The following is an 18085-nucleotide window of genomic DNA, read 5'->3' as shown; positions in this document are numbered from 1 at the left end:
CAGCCATACCTTTGGCTACTGGTACAATAAATTTCACACTTAATTCATAAAAAAAATGGTGACTATCATTTATCAAGATGGTAGATGGCTTCAGAAAGGTCTAAGCAACTTACTCAAAACCACAGTAAATTGCTGAGACCTGTATCATTATAAGGGTTAATGTCACAAATGCTCCTGATTGCCTGACAGGATAGGAGACCAGCCTTGCTCTTGTTTAATTGGGATTTTCCAGAGAAACAGAATCGATGGCTGTACATGAGTATGTATGTGTATCTAGGTTTATTTATATCAATATATACTATACTTGTGTTTATCTCTAACATCTATCATCTATCAGCATTATCTGTCATTTATCAGTCTGTTTAATACTTGTTTAATACATTTATTCAGATTTTATGTATCTATCATCTATCTACCTATTTTTTTTCCTCTGTGACCAAAAGTTCTGACAAAGACAATTCTAGAATAGGAAAAGTTTATTGGGCGCTCATGGTTTTAGAGGTCTCCGTCCATAGATGGCCAAGTCCTTTGTTCTGGACTAGAGGTGTGGCAAAACATCATGGAGGAAGGGTGTGGAGCAGGAAAGCAGCTCAGAAGCTTTTGGGGGACACCTCATAAGTAAACCATAACGTTACTTTTTCCTCTTGAGTGGAAGGCTGGCAGGGGACAGAGGCCTCTTTCCCTCAGAGGAAATCAGTCTTTTCTCTTGAGAATTTCAACTGCCTGTACAAGGTCCACCCACATTATGCAGGAGAATCTACTCCACTCCTAGTTTACTGATTCAAATGTAAATCTCATTGAAAACACCTTCATTGTAATATCTAGACTGGTGCTCAACCAAAACTAGTTAAACATAGAAACACCAGTTAAACACAGAAAATCACAGTGATTCTCAGGTAGGAATGCAGTCAAGTTTCAAGTGTCTGCTTGGTGACTGAGGGTTTGCAGGTCATTCTGAGGCTCTGTGATGTACTTTGTGTACCTTTAAGCAAAATGGAAGTAGAACGGAGGATTACCATCCAGCCTGGAGACAGAATGGTCCACAAGGAGTTTGCTGTCAAAAGAGAAAATTGCTGTGAACACAAAAAAATTCCCAGTAAGGAGGAGTTCATGAAGTGGCTTCCTTGATGTCTTATAAATAGATGGTGGGCGTTTGCCAGTGTCTTTCAGGCTTGACCCCTCTCCAGAGCTATGGTGGCTTGTACTTTCTCAGGATGAGGAAGCAGAGATCAGAAAGGTCACTACCATAGGTCAGTGGGACTGAGACTGAGCTGGGAGGGTTATCTCACTCCCACTCCTATCCCTGTTGTCTTGGTTTCTGCCTCTGCTTTATCAGCTCAGCACAGTTGGGGTAAATGAATGATTCTGGGCACAAAATCAAAATCTGGGTATAACTCTGCCTTGGACTTTTAGTGAGCTGCAGGACTACTTAAATATCCTTGGCCTAATGATGACCCTCTGGCTCATGGTCAGTGAGGAAGGAAGGCTTTGCTAAAGAGGAGATCACCAGGTCAACCCGGTAAAACCACTGTTTTAGACGCACGACCTTCCTTCCACTGTCTAACCTTGACCTGGGATGTGCCTACTGAAGAGAGTGTTGCTTGTTGTCTGGGAACTTGGATGAGACCTGCGCCTGCAGGTGACATAGCACAGTTTTAAGCGTAAAGTCAGTTTACAGGAAATATGATTAACATACTCTTCGCCCCTGCCTGCTCCAAAATTATTCTTCCAGGAAATATCAGTGAAGGCTGGAAAATAAATGATCCTCCTTTATTTCTAACCAGATTTATTGTGCCAGCTGCTTTATGGCCCCTTCATCTTGCTAAAGGTCTCAAATCATGACCTGAAGAACAGCAACAGAATTTTATTAGTAAGGCTTTTTATAAATACTCTTAATTTACTTCTAGAATGAACAAGCCATTAAAAATCAAGCCGGTCTTCTGAAAAAATATATCAGCCCCCAGCACCTTGGAGTTTCTAATATAAAGATAAGATTTGAAAAAAAAAAAGCAAGTTACTTAAAAATCTGAACAGAAACTTCACACCTGCAGATCATCTTAGAAATGTGCAAAATTCAGACACATTTTTAACAAATATAGAAATAACATCCACACATTAGAAATAGAAACTGAGAAACATGAAATCTTACAAACTTGCAATAAACTTTTGAAACGAAAAAATTAAATGGCCCCCAAAAGAACAGATCAGTGACTTTTAATCATTCTAATGCTAAGATGGGAAGACATTTACCATCTTTTCTAACACATTAATTTTTATCTGAAGACATTTCAAAAATCACTTGACTGAAAATATAAATTTAAAACATTAGTGACTTTTCCTGGGAGGAGGGTCTGCTTTTGTCGAGGGCCCTGCTGAAGTTGAATGATGATATCAGCTGAACTGATTCTGTCACTTAATCCCACTTTGCATTGCTGTGAAGAAGGGCCTGCCCTTGGAAAGCGTCAGAAGCTCTAGAGTAACAAGAGCAAGAGCAGTCAGCAAGCAATGCCTGGCCACGTACGGGTCACCGTGGAAGTCTTGATGGAGCAGCTGTCTACAAGAAAGGCCACCGGGACCAGCCAGGGAACTCGGGGCAAACTGAATATCATGTGGGACGTGAAGTGTGCCCCTGATGCGCCTTTCAAAATGTTATCTGCTTTCTATGGCTGGAGAACATTGAGCTATGTCTGTTAATGCAATCACTCAAAATTTGAGGGGAAACAATATCTAATCTTGCCTATTTCTGTCATAGCCAGAGTATTTAAAAACCCAATCAATCCAGAAGCCTGATTCAGCTTTATTATCCAAATTTCTTTTGCCTCACTCCTAAATTTATCCCCATTATCCTTGCTGAGGTTCAGGTCGAAGGTGACTGGCCACCTAAGCATGTGTGTGTGTGTGTGTGTGTGTGTGTGCCTGCGTGTGCGTGTATGTGTGTGTGTGATGTCCATGGGGTTCTGGCAGGAGCCTGATTGTGTATGGCCAGTTCTTCTTGCCCCTCCTTCTTCCTTCCCCATCCCAATAGACTTGCTAAGTGCTAAACGGACACAACAGTTACAGGTCAAAAATGCAAATCTGACCCCTCCTTCTCGGTCCTAATTCCCTATGTCACTCATTCTTTCCTTCATCTATTTATTTATCATAAAACTACCACACTCCCACATATTCATAGTTTTTATAAGAACTTCTGCACTTCTCAAAATAACACTTCAGCTACTTTTTTTTTTAAACTTAACTTTTACATTGCTTTTTTACTTCATTTCAGCAAATATTTGATTAGTACATGCCAGGAATTTTGGCAGGCTCAGGAACAGTCAAAGCCTTCTTAATGGGAAGCCACCCATCTCTCCACGCTCCCAGCTGCTCCTCAGCGTAAATATTACTTTCCAGCACTTTGGAAAAATCTACAGCTATTGCTTGCAGGCTTCCATGCCATTCTCTGACTTTTGGCTTTAGCATGTGCCATTACCTCTGCCCAAAGTTTCTTTTCTGTCTCACTGTAATGTCCAGCTGTTGGGAGGCCTGGATTATTACTGTTACAAACCAGGCACCTCCAACAGTGCCCAGAACATGGTGTTCACTCCACAAATGCTTTCTAAGTGAACAACTGCTGGGCATTGCGCACACTGCTGTCCTCCGGGAATCACTGGGTTTCCCATGACACATGCTCCCACGGCCGGCAGGGTAGGAGGGGAGGTGTTTCAGGAGACCTTGGGGCTTTGCGTTCAGGATGGAGTTGAGAAGCTGGCAGCAACACCCTAAGCCTTTCCTGAGGACGGGAGCGCTGAGGAGCCGGGCACGCTGGTCTTCAGATGGGCCCATTTTCTGAAATCTGCACTTGTTTTGTTTGCTTTATTTCACTCATCTATGACCAAATTTTGGATGACTCACACAAAACACATTTATCCTCTGTGAGTGGGCTGAATACATGCACAATTCAATGGGGACACAAGGAAAGGGGACCACAGACCTGCCAGAACAATGCCAGGAAGGCTTGAGCCGTGACAAATGAAGCCCATGAGCAATGCTGAAAAAAATACAGCTCTTTTTGTCTGAAGCTCAACCTTTTGGCAATGTGATGTCTTGTGGGCCGAAGGCCAACTGAGAGTCCCACTGGGGTGTAGTGCCCTTAACTCAGAGGACAGCCCCAAACCATGAAGGCCAAGGCCAGGGTAGTGGGAAAAATCCAAACTCGAATCAGCTGCAGAGAACACTTAAAAATCTCCCAATTTAAGTAAGTTTAATTTCCTTGTACATAAGATTACATCAAAACATGTTAAATAAATTCATGCAATCCCAGAAAAAGATTGTCATTAATTTTTAAAAATACAGGGTTATATGCTGACTTTATTTTTTGAATAATGGCAAATACTTCAAGTCTCTTGGACTTTCCTGAAACCATATGCTGTTGTGAATTTTGCCAGGATATAATAGATCCTTTTTTAGGTGATTGTATTTAGAAAAGAATATGGTGGTACTGAGTTTTCTTAGAATATGTCATGCCCAGCCAGACCAATTTAAAGTTTTTGTCAGAATTACGAAGCATGTGCCTCACGTGGACTAGAAGCCATTGACAATTGCCTTTTAGCTCAATGACTAGGACCCTGGTACCCACAAAGCACTGTCACCCCTGGATTCCACTTGCTGTTTTGTTTCAGAGGCCAGGGAAGGAGCTCGATGAGCCATGTGTGACTGTCCCCAGAACCGTCTTTCTCAAGACGTTTGTTAGAGTCTTAAAATAAATGACCAGCATGTCTGTTCTATGCTGACAAATTATTTGAGGAATAAGTCATATACCAAACGGTAAGCACAGTGAGATTTATTGTTTATTTCAGAATATCTGGAATACTGGCAAAGCATATTTGGGGGATAATGTTAATTATCTTACAAAATGAAATCCAACATTTAACATTTCTAAGACCTTGAAATACTTGCACTATTACATAGCTGCTCAGGTATTAATAAGATGGTTCCTGTGGAATAGTAGTTTACACACCAGGTTAGGATCTACTGAAAAAAGAACACTTTGGTGGTCTTCACAACCAAACCACCGAATGCTTCTCTAGTTGAGCTCCACTCCTCTCTGTAGAAACTCAGTGTTCCAGTCCTGTTTTCTGGGTCAATATCATGTACAACAGCAAAGCGTCCCAGAAATACATCACAGGAAGAGTATTCGGAGATGAGGATGAGCAGAGCTCCTGTGGTGGGCTTACTGTGTATGGGGGAAGACACGCTGTAGGACCAGGTTTGGAGGGAGTGGAGTAGCCCAGCCTGCCACAGCTAAGTTATTTGGTAATTTCCATGACAATGGTGTTTATTTAAATGTCTCTCTCTGCTACTAAATGTTAGTGAATCTGGCCCATGGTGGCATTAAGGAAGGTGTGAAATATCAGTACTGACTCATGTGTCTTCATTTTCCCACCTTTACACAATTTAAGAGCAGTTTTCTAAGCCTATTTTAAGATGAATTCCTGGTGGCTGGCTGATGTTCCTGTCCATTCCTACAGGACCTGCTCTTTGAGGCTCTGACTCACTTTTTAATTTCAAACTCAAAGAAAGATGGTTGCTTCGGTAGAAGATGGGCTCCTATTATTTTTTTTTTCTTTTTTGAACAATCTTTTAATACAATTCTAGAAAAAGCCAACACTGACTTTTCTGTATTAGCCAAAGCAGCAAATCTGCCTCCAAAAATTTCAAGCAGAGGCTAGCAGCTATAGAAACAACTTTAAAATCAGCTCAGAAACAGATTTTCTACTCTTGGTATGCAACACTTCTGTCTTGGCCAAGAGGAGGACCACAAGGTGTTTTGAAAGAGGGCAGAGGTTATGCTGCTGACTAACTTGATTCTTCCTGATTGGAGGGCATTTCCAGGACCACATGAGCAGCTCCAGCAAACAGTCTAAAGACCTTTCCACGCTCTGGGTTAGACGGATGGTGAATGGGCACCCAGGTTAATGATGAGCATTTACCATCAACACCGATGCTGAGTTAAAGCCACTGGTTGCCCTCCCGTGCCCGTTCTATCTGGCATCCTGGTACAGCCAATGGTCATTTTCTTTTCAGCATTTATATATACCTTTTCTCTCTCTCTTTCTCTACCCAAGGACACAGTTCGTACTGACCTGGACATGCTTGGCTTATCCCAGCCCCACCACTTAGAAGCACTGGTGATCCGTGCCTGCTGGGACATGCTTGCTCCTGTGACCTGTTCTCTCAGCTACTACTTCCTGATACCCCCTTTCATCAGCTGACACCCCAAGATGAGCGACAAGCGGTGGTTCAGTCAGGGCTCTGGAAGACACTCAAGTGTCCAAGGGGGAAGTTTAGCGAAGGCAGTCCATGGAGCAGGGGTAGGAGAACCAGTGAAGGGGACCAGAGATGGGAAGCTCTTCCACTCCAGGCTTGAGGAGGCGAGAGGTTGGAACCATGTTCCTGAAGCCTGGGGGAGACTGGAGCTTTGGAGAAAGGGTCTCTCAGCAAGAACAAGAATTCAGCCACTGTGAGAATTAAAATCACAGATGGTCTGTGACACTGGGTTGAATCCACAAGAATCCAGAGATGGGTGAGTTAGAGGTCAGAGCAGAGGAGGATGATCTTGGTGTGGTGAGGCAAATGTAGAGTGAGTAGCAGAGGCCAGAAGAGGGACTCCAGGGGACAGAATTCTTGGACACTAAGGAATCTTTCCCCAAATGGGAGGTTCAGGCATGAAAAGCACAGCTTGCTTTCAGAGAAGCTAGGAGGCTGAAGTGGACTGTTTGCGTGATGTACCTAGAGAGATGAAAAGGTCTCCACGTGATGGCCACCACGTTCCTGAATCCCTATAGCAATCCGAATTCCTGCTGAAAATCCTGGGTGAAAAAATTATTCATAGCTGATAGTAAAACCCGACCATAATGAATTGTAGGATGCTGCCCCCTATTCCTGACAATAGGGAAGGGAAATTGCACAATGTGTTTTTTAAGAACAATAAAACATTTTATGAGACACATAAGTATAAGCTCTGAAGTGAGTGGGTTTCCCTTCCCTGGAATCAAAGTCACACAATGGTCACATTCTAATTTGTATTGTGGGATACAATATCATATAACCATAAAATGAAGGACTTTTTCTATAATTTTTATTTTTAAATTTTGAAATAAACTGTTTTGATAGAAAAGTTGTGAGTACAGCATAGAGAATATTCTTCCCCTGAGCTATTGGAGAACATGTCAACAGGACACCCGTTACTCCCTAATACTTCAGTGTGCATTTCCTGTAAGCAAGAATCCTCTTTCATACAGCCAGATGCAAACATCAAAACCAGGAGAAGGGCATTCATATTGTACTACCATAAAACTGCCAGAGCCCATTCAAGTTCTGCCCAATTGTTCTCAGAATATCCTTTGCAGCAAAACATTGGGTTCTGAGTCACACATTACATTCGATTGTCACGAGCGGTGAGCTCACTGAATCAGGAAGAGTCCCTCATCCCACCTTGGCTCTGGGATCATGAAAGCTTGGAGTTTATAGGCCATCTGTTCTGTAGAGTAACCCTCAATCTGGATTTGTCTGAGGCTTCCTGGTGACTGAGTTCAGGTTAGGCATGTCGTTGGCAGGACCAGCTCAGAATCCTACCTGGGGGAGCACTTCATTTGGTTGGGTTATTGATGACATTACTGTCCACGATTTGTTTAAGGTAGTGTCTGCTGGGCATCTTCACTCAGAAAAGTCTTTTCTCTCCCTTTGTAATTGATGGCTGTTTGTGCATGTAGTGTGTGTGTGTGTGTGTGGGGGGGTGTAGATTACTTTGAGGTTATATAAGAATGCTCATCAAACTTGTTCACATGTATGTACTATCAGTATGTACTCATAGGTCCCTTCGCTATTCAATGGGTAAAAATCCATTATTATTATTTATTTATTTTAATGGCCAACTGTCCCAGATTTGGCCAATGCAAGCCTCTTTAAGATGGTCCTTTTGACATGTTCTCATGATTTTTTTTTTTAAAGAACTTTTTTTGTTTCCTGGCACAAGGTGTTTGGGGCTTCTTGGGTACAGGCTGCTGCTGCCTGTGGGGGCCCAGCCAGTCCCCGGATGGCCTGGCTCCTGCCCTGGGGGAGAGTCCACAGAAGCCAGTGTCAGGCAGACATGTGGCTGACCTCCCAGTTTGGGCAGTACTACTAATCCCAGGCCCTCTCGTGGATGGAGATAAGGACTGTGCCAGACAAGTGGCTCGTTTAGATGATGCGAGGCAGGTTCCTCACTGTGGGCGAAGGGAATGGCATTTGTACACACACTTCTGCGTCTCGGTTATTTCCATATCTACTTGTAGATATTGGAAATCATGAGGTTAATCTAATACCTCATTTCCAAGCCAAATGCAAGGAATGCTTTCTAGGTTTGTCTCATTTCATATTTGTAATTCTTCTCTCCCAGTGGTGAGGAATGTGCCCCTCACAGCCCTGTAATGATTTGCTGATACAGTCGGGTTCCCTTTTTGTGGTCAGCCTTCCCTTGTGTCCTCAGGCTCTGATGGCCAGCTATGCTGACCCACATGGGTGCCTTCCTCATGTTGCTTGGGCTCTAACCCTCACCCTGGGTGGACCGTCTGCTCCTGTGACACTGCTCTCATTCCACAGGGGCTCAGGCTCCCTGTACTCCTGGCTTTCTTGGGTCCCATCTCCCTGCAGGGCTGTTACCTCCACTCGGATTGTGTGGGACTTTCTCAGGATGAAGCTCTTCCATGGCTTTTTCAAACTTTTCTCTTTTATTTATTTATTATTGTGAATAAATGTATGGGGAACAGTGACAAAATTCCACACATGTATATAATATGTAAAGATAAAACCAGGGTAGTGAACATTTCTATCTCCTTAAACATTTTTTAAAAAATTTTTTGATTCACACAGAATTGTACATATTTATGGTTGCAGTGTGATATGTATGAAATATATGCATCATCTTAATAACACTTTTCTTCCATTATTTGGGGCTCAGAACAACATAAAATGTGAATGTTACAGGCAAATATTACCATCAAATATTAGAGCAATAAAGGCTTGGGCGTTGGGTAATTGCATGAGAATTGTCCATGCCAGATTATAATCATCTAAAAATAATTCCAAAGCACTGTGAATGAAAAAAATCTCCAGATCAGTGAACGTGGGTATCATTCACTGAGATCCATATCCCATCTCAGTGTGAGAAGCTGTTTTTTTTTCCCTACATCTTTAAATGGGCAGCTGAGTACTTTGTTAAAAAGTAAATTTTGACCCTTTCGTTTCTTTGTTTATACTGCAAGGAGACTGTTACCAGACAGAAGAGATAAACCAGTTTTGTGCCTATTTCTGCTAACTGACGCAGAGAGATCCATGGTTTGTGAAATGCAAATATTTTAAAGTAGACTTTGACGCTTAAAAGAGATGACTTAAAGGGAAATTTTACTTTCATCATCTTTATTTTCCACCTTTTGAAGAGTCTCCACTTAGTATCCAAGCCTCTGCTTCCCTGTTTCACCACTTGCTCCCCGTTGCTCCCATCCCCAGCCTCGGTCTCTGGACTGCGCATGAGCACAGGCTTGTGTCTGAACCCTGTCTCCCACCCAGGCCTTCAGTGCCTCTGATCTAGGCAAATGCTGTTTCAACAGCTGGGCTAGACAAACACAAAAAGTCGTATCTTTTATTTTGTTTTTCCACTCAACATACTAAAATTTATTGATTTTACGAATAAAATTTTGGGGAAAAAATCTACTGAGGAGGAAGAGAAGGGCTTCTCCCCCTACCTGCCAGATGGGTCCCCACCTATAGCTTAGCATTATGTCATGAGCAGATTTCCTTGTGACCATGTTGGGAAATGTCCTATTTGTTTTGTTTTGAACAGTAAATTAGGGTAGTTCTGTTACAAATGAGGTTATAATGATCTTAAAATATGAAGCAGATTTCGGTGTGCTTTTATATATTTTATAGCCAATGCATATGACCATAAAGTTTCTCTATAGCCAGTATTTTTCTATCAGATGGAAACAGGGCAGACGCAGGCAGGGTCCTGGAAGGGGACAGCAGGTAAGAAGCACACCTGGCCTCCAGCTCATAGTTCAGACAGGAAATCACCAGTTTCCCTACGTTTTCTGTTTTCTGTCTTTCAGAGTATATATTTAAAGTGGACTTTCATGAATAGGTATCACACAATCTAGTTTCATAGATGACAAAGGGCTTTCAGGAAGTTAATGTTTTGCTACTATTAACTTATCAAGCAACTACAGTTCCAAGACATTCTTTCAGGCAATAACCCATACTTTTTTTGTTGTTGGATCACCCTTTATTTTTATGGTCCATTAACTAGTGCTGAATTAAAATTTGCGTAAATGACATAGTTTTTATATAAATAGTCTTGCAAACTAGTTAGTCATCTGAATATCCAGTACATTGCAAGGCCAAGATAAGGTTATGAATCAAATGCAAAAGTAGATTTTAAGTGATGGATGGTCAAAAAGATACTTCTTCTAGAATCAATACTCATATCTGGGAAGGAAAATGTTAAAAAGGGGCCAAACAGATAAATTTAGAACAATGTTGCATTAACAGAGCAGAGAAGGGTTTTGTGGCTGAATGAATGATACAAACATTCTGTGTGCAGAGTGCTGCTTCTTTCTTGGAGTCTCATTTTATTGGTTTTTGGAAGAGATGAATGTTTTTGGACTAATTTCTGCACTTTTCAATACCAACACCATCAGAATACACAAGAGCTTCCATTCACAAATCCATTTACCATCCCAGAAAAATGAAGACTAAAGAGGATTTTCAAATGGGAATATTTCTGTGATACTAATGAGAGGTTTAGAGTTCAGTGAACCAATAATTATAATTGTTTGATTGTGATGTACTTCCTAAAATAAAAGAAGTTTTTTTTTTATTTTTGAGAAAGAATTTAACTAATTCATTTACCTCTAAGGTGAGCATCTCAGCTTCCAAGTCCCTAACCATAGAGACTCTGCCCGCCTCACTCTCAACCGTGGTCACATGAGTGACCTCAGAGACATCCTGCTTCACCCCTCACCCCCCAAATGGCCACACAACTGGCCACAGAGACTCCCTTCCCGACCCCCAACCAGAGTCAAGTGACTGGCCACAGAGATCCCCAAACACCTCACCCACTACCATGGCCACGTGACTGTTGGGGAGGTCAGAGTGTCACTGGAGATTCATGCGGTCACGCAGAACATCTTTGCTTAGCAGAAGGTCTTCTCAGAGCTCAGTCCTTCCTGGGAGGGCATGCAGGGTGGCCGGTATTTCTCCCGCAGTGAAATAAACTACTTCCCTATGTGTTTCTGCCCAAAAAAATTATTAAGTAGACACATACTTGGATGTAGCTGCTAGAACTTGAAATGAGAGGAGCTTGTGTGGTGTAAAGATAGGGCCTTCAAGTCAGTGAGCTTGTTTCCAGTCCTGCCTCTCTTGCAATCCGCAGGCTGTGGAACTCTTGCAAAATGAAGATGATGCACACCCACCACGGCAAGCTTAGTAAAAATTACCTGAGATGGTGTGTGCCGTGTGGTTTGATGCCTGGACACAGCCAAAGCACAAGAACAGTGAGCACTCCTAATAAACCAGAAACCAATATGAGAAGACTCAGGCATGTCAGTCTTCACTTGGACACATTCCATGTGTTCTCCTCTGGGCCTCTGGTGCAGTTTATGCAGTGAGAGAAAGAAAAGGGCATGGGATATGGATCTTGTGTTTGCAAACCTCACACCCTCTTTAAAAATCTTCAATAGATTTGCACTCCATATATAATCTAGAAATGAAATGTATTGATCAATTAAAAATATCCAATTTTAAAAAATGTTCTCGTTATCTTAGAAAGGAGAAATCAAATCAAATCAATTTAAAATAAAGTAGCATATGTTCCAGAGAACAAAGCATGCTACTGTAAAAGACATAGCCAGATGCTCATTCCCTGCTGTGGTCTTAATGTTGATGTCCTTCCAAACTCATTAAGTCTAAGTCCCCATGTATTGCTAAACCATGGGGCCTCGGGGAAGTGGCTAGGTCATGAGGGTGGAGCCCTTGTGAATAGAAGTAGTGCCTTTAGAAAAGAGGCCTGAGGGAAGTTTGTCTCTTCAGCTAGGTGCCGTCTATGAGAAATGGGCCTTCACTGGGCTCTGAAATCTACTGAAATGTTGATTTTGGACTTCCCAGACTCCAGAACTGTAAATAATAAATTTTATTGCTTATAAATTACCCAGTATAATGTATTTTATTATAGCAGCTAAATGGACTAAGACATTCTTATATGTAAAATCCCCGTGAGTACAATAGATACAGATGAGGATGGGATAGACAATAGATAGAAATGCAGATACAGTAGATGCTGACTAGGTATTTCACGATGGTGATGTAAACACTGTGGACAATAGCAGGGGATTTTCTAAAGTGATGAATAATTCTAGGGGAAGTTTAGGGAGAAAGACATCTTTCCTTGTTTTACATGAAGTTGCATTCCTGGAAAACATGGTTTCTATTAAAGCTGCACAAAAGTAGTCTGCATTCATGACATAACAGTTTCAAGACAAAGCGTGGGGAAGGTTTTCTGCTCCATAGCAGTGTCCTGTGGCTGGAGGGAAGCCATGGGGGACGTGACTGCTCCTCACTTTATAGGGAAGGGAGCTTCCAGGGGCCTCTCTGCTAAGTGCTTGTGGAGCTGCTGATGACCGGACAACCAAAGGACACAGGTCCACAGGTTTCACAATCTCCTTTGTGTCTGCTTCTCTCTCTAGGGGAAGAGGTCCCACGGAACAAGTAGGTGAGAGGCCAGCAGTGGTCACCAGGTACCTGCAGCAGAGAAAAACATTAGGAAAAACACTGGAAAGAAAGGAAGACTTTGTCAAGAGCTACCGGAGCACGAGGGAACTGGCCAGAAGCAGAGGCTGGGGACCTGGGAACTGGGAACAGATGACCATCCCATCCATGTAGGTTCTCAGCCAAGATCCTCTTAGTCCCCCTGGGCTGCTGTATCTGAATACTGTAACTGGTTTATAACAAGAGCAATAAACTATTCCTCATAATTCTGGAGACGGGAAAGAGTAAGACCCTGGGCATATTTGGTGTGTGCTGAGGACCCACTTCCTGGTTGGTAGTGTTCTCAGTGTTGTTTACACGGTGAAAGTCAGGGGCCGGGCATGTGTGTCCTTGGGCCTCTTTTACAAGGATAGTAATCCCATTCATGAAGATTTCGGTATATGAATTTTGACGGGACACTAACATTCAGACTATAGCCAGAGACCAAGTGGGTCTAAGTCTCAGAAACCAACCCTAAGCTGAATCAGATCACAAGAGGCAGGTGCCCCTGTAGGGGGAGCAGAGACAGATGTTACAGCTCCTGCGTGTTCTGCCACTCTGGAAAGCAAGAACAGAGCCTCCTCTGCACCCAGGGTCTGAGGATACATGGAGTACTTGCCCTGAGAGTATTTGCCACTGGAGATAAGAACCATCTCCATACCAACCACTGAGTATTTCTGCCCACACATCCAGGAGTCAGAAGAGGGCAACCTTCCCACTTGATCTGCCTTCTAATGAGTCTGCTTCGGCGATTCAGAAAAACACAGCAAGAGCTTTTTGTCTTTCTCTGTACAAATATCTTTGATTTTTGTCTCTAGTGTTATTCTGTGAAACCATTCCATTAGTGGTTCAATTGGAGAACTTAAAGAAAATAATTGTTAGCAAAATGTTATAGACCCGAAAGTCATGTAATTATAAAATTTCTACTGTTAAAAAATAAACCTCATACACAGGGTACTGCTTCTTACTCCTTATTGTGTACCCCAAACACAAAGCTTACCGAGAGTCTTTCCCAGGAGCTTTCAAAAGAAGTGATACTTGCAACTCAAGATTTGTTTCTACGAACAAGGATTCAGTATCTTCTGCCTATGATATTACTTACCATTATAAAATTTGGTTAACAAAAAAGCCAAGAAGTGTAGCTGGATTCTGTGCTCTATTTTGCTTAAAGGTCAGGACACTGTTGTCTGTATCCTCGATGTGCCCTTCAATCACTCTAGTGCACCTGAACGCACCTGCAGACATTTGCCTCAACTGCTCTGTTTCTTGCCCTGGCTTTATTGAACTGTGGCTGGTTAATTTTGGACTTCCTGTCTGCAGGTCTTAATAGAAGCTCTGGATGATGTATATCAAGCACATGTAGCTGGCTGCCACACAGCCCGCACGATCTTGCCCTTTTACTGGGCTCCCTCGTTACAGGGAACTTGGTTGTCTTGTTTTCCAGAACCTAGAATAGCTTCAGACACGGATTAGATGCCCATAAGTAGTCATTGAACCAATGAGTGATAAGAACTAATTTTCTGAATGTGTAGAGGTCTTTTTGCTCAAACTTCCAAGATCATCTATTTAAATTTTGGGGCAGCTTTATTGGGATATAAATCACATACTGCACAATTCTTGCATTTAAACTGTACTATTCAATGATTTGTTATATACTCCAGTTATGCAGCCCTTAAAAGAATCCATTTGAGAACATTTTCATCACCCTTGAAGAAATTTGTATCTGCTAATGGAAACCTTGTATCATTTCCCCCATTTTCCCCAAAGACTCTCAACTCTGAACAGCCATGAACGCACTGAACATTTTTGTATGGACACATGTTTAAAATTCTCTGGGGTATATATGTGGCGAATTCGCAGGTAATATAGTAACTCTAATATTTTGGGAAACTGCCAAAATGTTTTCCTAATACTGTGCCTTTTAAATTTATATAAGCAATATATTCAGGCTCAGATTTCTCCATCACCAATACTTGCTACTGTCTATCTTTTTAAATTTCCTATTGTAGTCATTGTAGAGGGTTGATATAGAATCTTACTGTAGCTTTGGTACCTATCTTTCTCATGAATAACAATTTTGAGTTTTTTCATGTGGTTATTGGCCACTTGTATACCTTCTTTGAAGAAATGTCTACTAAAATCCTTTGCTAATTTTTAAATTGTCCTTTATTTTTATTCTTGAATTGTAAGCATTCTTTGTTTATTCTGGACATGAGAATTGTGATTTGTCAGATATGTGATTTGAAATATCTTCTGTTCTGTGGGTGTCTTTTCACTTTCTTTAGAATGACACTTGGAGCACAAACGTTTTTAATTTTTATAAAATTCACTTCATTTTGTCTGGTATCTTGTGTCTTGTAATGGCTAAGAAATCATTGCTAATCCAAGAACACACAAATATAAATAAAAATATAAAAATGCTTTGTTCTACTAGCTTTCTATTTCTGTCTATTACTCTTAGGTTATTATGGTTTGGATGTGAGTTGTCCCCCAAAAGCTCACGTGTGAGACAAGGCAAGAAGGTTCAGAAGAGATCTAATTGGGTTGTGAGAGTCTTAACCCAACCAGGATTAATCCTCTGATAGGAATTAACTGAGAGGTAACTGAAGTGGAGGGTGTGGTGGAGGAGGTGGGCATTGTCTCTGAGGGTGTTGCTCAGCCACACTCTTCTCCTAGGATGTTGTGCCTCACCTGGAGCCCCAAGGAATGAGGGATGGAACCCGCCTTCTGTGGACTAAGACTCTGAAACCATGAGCCCTCAAATAAACCTTTTCTCCCTTACAATTGTTCTGGTTGGGTCTTTAAGTCACAGCAGAGAAAAAGCTGACTAAAACATAGGTCTTGGTCCATTTTGAGTTAAGTTTGGAATACAATGGAAGGTAGGGTCCAGTTGCTCTAGCTTCTTTTGTTGAAAGGAGTTGTTTTTTTTTTTCCCCAGTGAATCATCTTTGCTTCTTTATAAAAACTCAATTGACCATAATACATGGGTTATTTCTGGGCTTTTGATTACATTCAATGGTTCTATGTGTCTATATTTGTACCAGCATTATCCTATCTTCATGTTGAAGCTTTATCATGAATTTTGCAATTGGTAAACATGAATCTCCTAATTTTTAAATTTTTCTTCCTTTTTTTTTTTTTTTTTTTTTTTTAGCGGTGCTGGGCATTGAACCTACATGATGGCCAAGTGCTCTATCATTATGCTACATCTCCAAACTTTCTCCAACTTTTTTCTTTATTTTGAATTTTTTTTTGGCCTCCATGGATCCTTTGCATGTCCACATGAATTTAGAAATCAGTTTGTCACTCAGGTGCCATGGCTTATGCCCACAATCCCAGTGACTTAGGAGGCTGAGACAGGAGGCTCACAAGATCAAAGCCAGCCTTAGCCCTTAGCAACTCAGGGAGGCCCTAAGCAACTTAGCAAGGCTCTGTCTTAAAATATAAAGGGAAAGTCTTGCGATGCCACTTAGTGGTAAAGTGGGCTCAATCCCTGGAAAAACAAAACAAAAGCAAAACCTGAATCAGTTGTCAATTTTTGCAAAAAGTGACAGCTGGTCTGCTGATAGGGATTGTTTTAAATCTATAAATCAATATGTGGGATATTGCCATTTTAACACTATTAAATCTTCCAGCATATGAATATTGAATATCTTTTCATTTATTGAGGTCTTAAATATATTTGAAATGTATTTTAAGTTTTTAGTGTTCCACTGAAAACTTGCATTTCCTTTGTTAAATTAATTGCAAAATTGTAATTTTTTCCCCTGTGCTGGGCTCAAACCTGAGGCCTCACCCATGCTCAGCTCTGAAGCCAGCCCCCAGATTTGTATTCTTTGATAAAATTGATCTCTAAATTTTATTTTCAGGTTGTTCAATTATAGAGTTTGGAAACACAGTTGATTTTGTACACTGACTCTGCAATGCTGATGAGCTCATTTATTATCTAGCAGATTCAATCATAGATTCCTTAGAATTTTGTATATGCCAGATTATGTCACCTGACCGTGTCTGAGGTAGCTTCATGTATTTCTGTGCAGTCTGGATATTTTTGTTTCTTTTCCTCGCCTTAGACAGCTTTCAGTTTTAAACAAGTGCTGACAGGATTAAATTTGCATAGTTCCTGATTTTACATGAAAGATTTTTAGATTTTACCAGTGAGTGTATTATATCAGATTGAAGAGGTCTCTTCTGGTCCTAGTTTATTGAAGTTTTTTGTTTTCCACCATGAAAAAAGTGTTAACATTTGACAAACACTTTTGTATATCTTAAGATGATCCTGTGGTTCTTTGCTCTATTAAGACGGTGTTTTGTATTATATAATTTTTTATGTTGAAGTAATTTTACATTCCTGGGATGAATCCAACTGGTAATTGAATTCTCTTTCATTACCTATTTCAATAATTTGAATCCTCTCCCCCCTCCTTTCTCTTTCTCTCTTCTTGGACAATTGAGCTAATAGTTGTCAATTATATTGATCTTTTTTTTTTTTTACTTTGTTGATTTTTTCTCTGTTAATTTTTTAAATTCTCTATTCCATCTAACTTCACTCTCATATTTATTGTTTCCTCTATTCTTCACACTGTAGATTTGAATTTAGTTTGCTTTTCTTTTCCTAGTTTTTGACCATGAATGGTTAGGTTATTATTTTGTTACTCTTTGAAATTACAGCCACTTCCATCTATCTATAAATTTCCTCAAGAACTCTTTCTTAGATATAGTTCCATTAGTTTTGATATGAATATGATTTTTGTTTGTTTGTTTTAATTCATTTCAAAATTTCTTAGTGTCTTTGGCTCAGCTTTTTTTTTTTAAGGAATGTTTTATTTAATTTACTTGTTTGTCAAATTCCCCAGGTTTCCTTCTGTGATGGACTTCTCAGTTTAATCCATTGTGGTTGGAGAATATATCATTTGTATGATTGTATGATTTCAGTCTTTTAAAATGCCTTGATATTTATTTTATACTCTAGCATATGGGCTGTTCCGAAGCTGTCCATGTATATATACCTGAGAGCAATGTACATTCTGTTGCTGCTGGGTGCTCTGTACGTGCTTTGGGGTATAATGGCCTTAAAGGGTGAGTTCAGTTTATTATTTACTTGTTCAACTTTTGACCTATTATTCTATTCACTATGGCAAGTGAGTATCCAAGTGTGCCAACACTATAGATGAATTATATCTTTCTTCTTTTTTTCTGACAATTTTTGCCTTGTGTATTTTGAGAGTCTTTTGTTAGGTCCCTGTGTGTTTAAATTATTTTGTTTTCA

The sequence above is a fragment of the Spermophilus citellus genome (genome assembly GCF_964194105.1).
Source record: "Spermophilus citellus genome assembly, chromosome: 1".
Lineage (NCBI taxonomy): Eukaryota > Metazoa > Chordata > Mammalia > Rodentia > Sciuridae > Spermophilus > Spermophilus citellus.
Note: the sequence above shows the minus strand (reverse complement) of the source record.